The sequence below is a fragment of the Salvia hispanica genome, chromosome 1, assembly GCF_029641045.1.
Source record: "Salvia hispanica isolate PSC_SH4W2 chromosome 1, Shi_PSC_v1, whole genome shotgun sequence".
NCBI classification, from domain to species: Eukaryota; Viridiplantae; Streptophyta; class Magnoliopsida; order Lamiales; family Lamiaceae; genus Salvia; species Salvia hispanica.
Genome location: NC_142692.1, coordinates 55,237,010 through 55,244,926, shown reverse-complemented (window position 1 = coordinate 55,244,926; position 7,917 = coordinate 55,237,010). Strand labels below are relative to the sequence as shown.

The following is a 7,917-nucleotide window of genomic DNA, read 5'->3' as shown; positions in this document are numbered from 1 at the left end:
TTTGAGCTAACAAATGTTTAAGGGCCACCACTGAATGCTTAGGGAAGAAGAGCTATGAAGGAGAAAGAAAAAAAAAAGGGGGAATTGAGTTATGAAGGCATAAGCTGGACGAAGTCCAGGGTAAGGCGGTATAAGCTGGACGAAGTCCAGGAGAAAATAATGGAGGAACAAGCTGGACAAAGTCCAGATAAAAAAAAAAAAAAAAAAAAAAAGGAGGAGGAATAAGCTGGACGAAGTCCAGAGGGGGGAATGATCTAAAACAGGAATAATGATAGCCTGCGCCAGAAAGGAGATAACTCTCATAACCCAACGCTTCAGTGGTGTAGCATTAACTTAAGAGAGAATCGATCCTAACATCCCTGGTGAGGAATGAGTGATCGAGTGAACCTAACAATTGGGTAAGTAGAGAGCTATCTTGACAAACTGCACACTTAAGCAACTGTTTTGCAGATAATACATGCAAACCACGATATACTGACCAGTAACCAAGACATAGAATACGACTTATCAGTTATATGGATGTTATTCTAATTTTCTCTCAAGATATAGACCAGCATATCAAACATTTGGATATCTTCCTTAAAACCATAGAAAAAAAATGGGTTAGTTATCTCAACCCCAAAGATGAAATTATTCCAAACAAACATCAGATTTTTAGGACATGAAATTAGTAGAGGCACTTTTAAACCCATTAGTAGGTCCATATCTTTTATTGATAAGTTCCCTGATGAAATCAAGAATAAAAATCAGTTACAAAGATTTTAAGGATGTCTAAATTACATCTCTGATTTCTTTCCAGAACTGAGAAAGAATTGTAAAATCTTATATCAAAGATAAGAGAAAAACCCTCCTAATTGGTATGAGGATCACACCAAGGTCGTAAGAATCATAAAACAACAAATAAAAACTCTTATGTGTCAAGGGATCTATTCAAATAGATGAACCATTAATAATAATAATCCAAATAATAATAATAATATTAAAAAATGGGTCGCAAATGGTATCAGAGCCATTTCGGTGGCGATGATAAGGATATATGATTATCGTTATTGTCATTTGTTTGGTAAGCATGTAAGCCGGTTGGTAAGCCTAGTTTTAGTGTTCCACGCATAGTGTTCCACTTTGACCAGCTTCTTCTACTAAAACTATCTTAACCAAAAATTTTGAACCTTTAACTTGAAATGGCAAGTGATAAGGCTAATTTCATGCATCGGTAATGTGCAAAAAAATGTTATAAATTGCTGGGTCTAACACGTTTCCTAAGCCAGGTGTGTGAAGAAAATCGCTAGATCAAGAAAGTAAGGAAGGAGATGGTATAGCGAAAGAAAAGGACGAAATGAGCAGGATTTACAAGGAAAATTGGCGTGACGGGGGAGTCTACAACTGAGGGCAACAAAGTCATTATCAATACCTCGCTGGACCCACTAAAGCGCCTATAAATAGAGAGGAGCATGCAGCGTAATGGGGATAGTTTTTCACTCTTCTTAGCTCATACATTTTACACACACTTGGGAAACATTCTGGGGGATAATCGTAATAGGGGGGTACTTTCTAAATATCTCGAGTTTGGTAACACCGTCCCAGTGAGGGCGAAGATACATTTGTTTTAATTTCAGCTGTTTTTGCTAGTTTCCACCGTCGAACTTCACTTTTGGGAGTCGACTTTGATGTTGATGATGTTTAACTGTTTATCGCTCATGGATCTGAGTTTAGCTGTTTAATTTCAAATTACTTTTGCTTAGATCTCTCTACTGTTAGCGTAATTCTTAAATTGCTATGTCGATCTCTGTTTATTTCGTTATTGAGGTGTTTGATGTGGAATTGGGTGACAGATCTGTGGTTGATTGAGTGTTTGGAGCTTAAATTTGTAAATCTGACGTGATGGAGAATTTCTTCTGTTTGGAGTCCGTGTCGGACGCTTGGATCCGGAGTGGATTTAGCGTCTGAAGTTGGTTTTGGCGTGTGAAAGAAACAGTAGTGGATAGACTTGTTTTATTTCCTTTGTTTTCTATTTCCCTTCGTCTAGGTATGCAGATCTGTAAGTTCTTCGTTATTTATGCATAGATTTGATTCCAAGTTAGTAGCTCTGTTTTTGATTTGCTTATGTGTTTTTCTCAAGAAGTTTTATGCGAATTTGGTTGTAGAAGACGATGTCACTGTCAGTTAGTACTAGAGTTAGTTATTCTGCCACTTTCCAATCGTACTCTGCTTTTTCTTAGATGTGGTCCCATCGTAGAATTATTTCCTAGGTCTAGCTGTTAGGTTAAGTTTCTTTCTAATATTCCCAAGTCAAGTTAATTTTAATTTTTTCCTCAACCCAAGAAAATGCGTGGCAGCAGCCAACACCAAAAAAATACTCCCAAATCCTTGATTACGATTCTTACGCATCCTTCTCTGTGGGATCGATCCCTACTTCCCTATACTAGGTTTAGTAAAGTGGTTGAGGGTTTTTGAAGCGGGGAAGTACTTGTGTGTCCGACGACCGGGATTCCACGCAACCTACGAGTTCCTAGACCAAGTGATCTAGTGGACTTGCTGGATCTGGGGAACCTGCCTTATTTGAATATCGCAACACTGCACACACACCACACTTGTACTGTCACAACCGAGAGGTAGCTTCAGCAAGTAAGTTCAGAAAATTGTTAAATTTTAAAACTGAAAATAAAGATAATAAAAATATTGTCTTAAGTAATGAAGTTCATGTTCCAATTGATTATTCAAATTGGAGTATACCTAAAGAGAAAATTGAAAAATTTTATGATATAGGACTCATTGATTTTAAGACTGCCTTTTCGATTAGAACCTGAAGCTACTGTGGGTTTAGACTGTGAGCACAGTAAGAAATAACAAGCCTCCTAGGTCCAGTGAATCCACTAGATCACAGGGTCTAGGAACTCACGGATCGTTGGAAGATCTCGGTCGTCGGACACACAGAATACCTCTTCAAAAACCCTCAACCACGTATACTAAAATTAGCACAGGGGAGTAGGGATCGATCCCATAGAGATGAATGCGCAATAAAAAGGTTCAAGGACTCGGGGCTATTTTGGGTTGGTTGCTGCCACGCAATTTTTGGGTTGAGGAAATTAAACTAACTTATGCTAACAGCTAGATCTAGATAAAACAGAAATCATGCATATAAACTGGAACGAGCGGGACAATCACTAGATCTAAGAAACTATCCTCTAAATTACCTAGACCTGGGAAAACAACTGACGGTGGGTACCATTTTCTGAAAAGGTAAAATACGGATGAAAAGTTGGAAAACAACTAACTAAAGTACTAACTAACAGCGACATCAGCTTCTCCAACCATTGACGTAAAATATCCAGCAAAACAGAGATAGAATGTAAATCGAAAACGAAACAGACTTGATTTAAAGCAATAAAATCGAAGAACAATTTAAACTAAGGCAGATCTACGGTTACTAGACGAAGTAAAATGAAAAGAGAGCACAAAACTCAAAATCCATGCACAACTCGGTTTCCCCTGTTCAGATCCACACTTCAGATGCTAAATCCACTCCGGATCCAAGCATCCGAAACAAACTCCGTCCAAAATTATATCCATGACTACAGATTAGCCGATTCAACCACCGATCAACAACAACAACACAGATCCACGGCCATATTCCCCAGATCAAGCACAGAAACGTCCAAAACAGAGAATAACATTCAACTTCCAAAATTAAACCTCAAAAAACACAGAATCAACGTAAATCAACACAAGATAAACACCATCATGACATAAACTAAATGCATAGATAATCAGTAAGTAGCCAGCAACCAAATCGACTTCCAAAACGTTGAAGTTCGACGGAATAAAAGTGCAAAAACTGAATGTAAATAGATTGTATCTTTGCCCTTCGTAAGGATGGTGTTACCACTAACTTTCTCTGAAGATGAACCCCTAACTACCCCAGAATTCCCCTTTTTCCCAAGTGTGTGTGAGTGTGTGAGCTGAGAGCAAAATCATATCTTCTCTCTGGCGTGTGCTGCATGCTCCTCTATATATAGGCGGGGAAGTGGGTCCAGCAAGATATGAATAGTCTTTGTTGCCCTCAGCTATTGACTCCCTTCGTCCAGCCATTTTTCTCTTCAACTTTGCTCACTTTCCTTCGCTTTCCTTCGCTAGTCCCTTGCCTCCAGCTCTTCTTGGATCTAGCGATTTCCTTCACACACCTGGCTTAAAAATTGCGTTAGACCCAGTAAAATAAAGTGTTTTTCACCACATAACCGATGCATGAAATTAGCCTTATCAGAACCCATGAAGAAACCAGGATTATTCTTCACGAATCTGATAGTTTTCCCCCGCTTAATATAGAATTGTTAGGTTTGGTATACTGAAAAGCATGTTTTGAGCAAGTTTCGCGCGAATAGAATCTTGCTTGTATACGTAAAACTCTACAATCCACTTTTAACCCGGTTCAGTATTATTCGAGCAGTCTCGTACGAATAGAATCACTATTATTATTACATTGTGTTTGCTTGTGCATTTATAAGATGTTTTACAAACATTTAAATGCTTAAGAAGTAAACAAAATGTAAAACAAAGTCTAAGTCTTTTGCTTAGTAGACCGGTTGTGAGCGTCGTCCACTTTAAGGTAAGTAACACGGTCAGATCTATGCAATGCATTGCAAAAGAAAAAGAAGAATTTCACAACCTAGATAGGCTTTGGCTACCTATCGTGAAAGGTTGCAATGTCAGTCCGCATATTTCTAAGCCTTACTGAAATAAGATGACATTGGTGTGATATAGCACTGAACGGATCTAACAGCAAGACGTGTCTTTATGCTATCTACGAAAATACTAGGTCTTGATAAAATATTATTTCTTAATCTACATATGTTAGTATTGAGCATACGGTATTGATTATGCACTACTTTGACTTATCAAATGGTGCGGGTTATTCGCAACCCAATAATCCTGATATATTGGGTAGTGGTGATTAATATCTAGCGGTGCTAGGATTGCTATTATGTTGAATCGTGCGCGAGGTGAGTCTCGTTTGATAATTTCCTCAAGAGGAGCTCGAACAAGGTTTTATTATTCGGAAAACTGGCCAGTTGGAGTTTTATCGCTCTATGAATAATAAATAAATGTTTCTTGCTAAGTCCACTCTTGGAATTAATAAGATATTAATTAATTAAGTCCATAGCAGACATTAATTAATTAATGGACATTTATATCTTAAGCGCGGGAAATAAATAATAAACAAAGTGGAAACCCGGATTACTTGTAATTTCGGATTTGGATGGGGAGAGTTCAATATTACTTCTGTAGTGGCTGCTCGTAATATTCCAATATAAGCTTGTATTAAATTGTGGGTTCAATTTAATTAGTAAAAAGCTAATTGGGGGAGCCCAAATCCAAAACCTTCCATAGATCCCTATCTGGGCCCAAAAGGAACTTAATATAAATAGGAGAATAAGGAGACAAAAATCATTCATTATTATTACTCATAATTTTCGTCCCCCTCTACCTAGAGGAGTTCGAATTTCTCTCCTAATTGGAGAAGGATTTCTTTTGTCTTCTTTATTCGAGTCCTAGTATTTTGATAAGATCAGCCCACCCTGATATCGAGATACAGTTCGGGAACCAGAGAGAAGATCCGTGGTCTAGTATTGAAGATCATCACGTGGAGAAGGCGCGAGCAATCGACGATTCTTTGGAGAATCAAATCGGTAACTCTAAACCGTAGAAATCATGTTTAGGATTTACTTTCTATGAGCATGAATTATTTGCGTTCTAGCACGCAATTATCTATTTAACATGTGAATTGATTAATCGCATAATCGGTCAAATAGATCCTACGTCTGATTTATTTGTTTTGTACAAGTCTTCCGCTGTGCAAGGGGCACCAAACCCCAGCAAGAATATGTCAGAAAATATATAGAAAATGGTTATAGATATGCTCATGTTGGTCTAGCCAAATAGCTATCAAACCTCTTGTTCACACAGGAGTAGATACACCTATTTATTAGCCCTAAGAGACAAAAGATTAAAAAAGTATCAAACTTTTCTTTTAGCGATGGTTCAAACTAACATATGTAATGGGTCAATCTACTTCAATTGTTCCCTAAATTTCTCAGTTGATCTTACTGACCCTATGATAATAGAATATTTAGTTTTGGATGTTCAAATTTAAGGGGATGAATTCATGTTTGCAAGAATTTTGCAGTCATGTTCAGGATATATCTTATGTCTTCCCAATTAAACCCTAAATTTATTAAGAATCCTTTTTCAAAAGGAGAAACAATCCTTTTACAAGTGGATGCAGAGCAATCCACAACTTATACCCCTAAGAGACTCCAATGGAATGAAATGACCATTCCGGACCAATTTATAATTAAAGAACCACAGTTTCCAGAGACATTGAAAGAAGAGAACCATCTCAAATTGTTGAAGAACCAGATGGAACGGTCACTATTAAGTTTGATATAACAAATTCCTTCATAAATTTTAGGAATAATAGAAGATACCAGTACTATGAACATAGAGCTTCTTGCTCTGACATTCCTAGTACTTCAGAAAGTAAATATACTTTTAAAATGCCAATAGCACAACCTACTCGAACAACAGAGGATTTTGTTCAAGATTCCTATTCTCCAACTAGAAGTACCATGGTCATAATCACTGATGGAGATTTTGAGCAAGATATGGATTATTTAAATAAAGAATTAAGTTCTTCCTTTTACAAAGAAAAAGAAAAATGGTTTAAAAAATTAGACAACAAAGTTAAAAGCAAATTTAAAAATGAATGGATAAAGGAAATAAATAAAATATAATCAAACTTTCTTTTCTATGATTTTGTTGTCATCTTCCTCTCATCTGAAGAATGGTATGATTGTTTTAGAAAATCTACTATTGAAGTTAATTCAAATTTAAGTAAAAAATGGCCCTCCTCTTCAATCTTTAAAAATTCGATCATACAAAGGTGAAATCATTGCAGATCCTTTCAAAAAAACCATGAAGTCTACTGATAAGGATCCTATTGAAAATGAAGATTTACAGAGAATCATTCAACAAAATAATTACTCGAATCAAATTTTGAATACCATTGCAAATCAATTGGATATTATTTCTAGTAAAATTTTTACTCCTACTAAGCAAAGTATTTTGAATGACACTTCAAAACCTTTATTTAAAAGTAATGATATTTTGAACAATAATAGTGCTACCTTTAATCCAAAAACATAAAGACTTTTATCAAAAATATCTGATAAGCTTGGAGAACCAAGTTCTTCGCATGCAGATGTTATTAGAGAATTAGATAATAGTCCAACCAGTTGTTCCTCCTATGAACAAAATGAAATTTTAGATAAACTTGAAAATGTTTTTAGGGACATTGAACAACAAAATCATCCTCGTAAGGTTAATAGAATTTTCAGAGGGAAAAAATTTAATAATAAAAATCACTATAATAGACCCTCACCTGCAGACTTGCAGTATTAAGAAAGAGGGCAATTCCATAAATCTAGCTATGATGGAAATTCGATAACATAATGGAATATTGATGGAAAATCAGAATATGAAATTCTTAATACTCTGCATGAAATGGGTACGGCTAAGATTGCGTATAGATATAATGGAATATCCGAAAAAGAAGCTTTTGTTTTCCTTGTTAATGGATTCACAGGCCAACTCAAAAACTGGTGGGATAATGCCCTAAATTTTCAAAGCAAAGAGAAAATATTAAATCACATCATTAATACAGAAGACCAAGATGGAGAAATCAAGGAAACAAACGATGCTTGTGATTACCTTGTCGTAACTATCTCAATGTATTTCATGGGAAACCCTAGAAAAGAATATAAGAGCTCCTCTATTGTTTTGACTAATTTAAAATGCCCCACTTTATCTGATTATAGGAGGTATAAAGATGTTTTCATAACACAGGTCCTCAAAAGAAATGAT

General features: G+C 36.1%; 1 long non-coding RNA gene across 1 annotated transcript; it reads right to left on the bottom strand.

Moving 5' to 3' along the window:
- Positions 1–3,742: 3,742 nt before the first annotated feature.
- LOC148934173 (uncharacterized) lies at positions 3,743–7,917 on the bottom strand. The gene is made up of 2 exons (XR_016134413.1): positions 7,765–7,917; positions 3,743–4,181 (listed from the first exon to the last, which is right to left on the bottom strand). It is a non-coding gene; the product is annotated as an uncharacterized LOC148934173 (long non-coding RNA).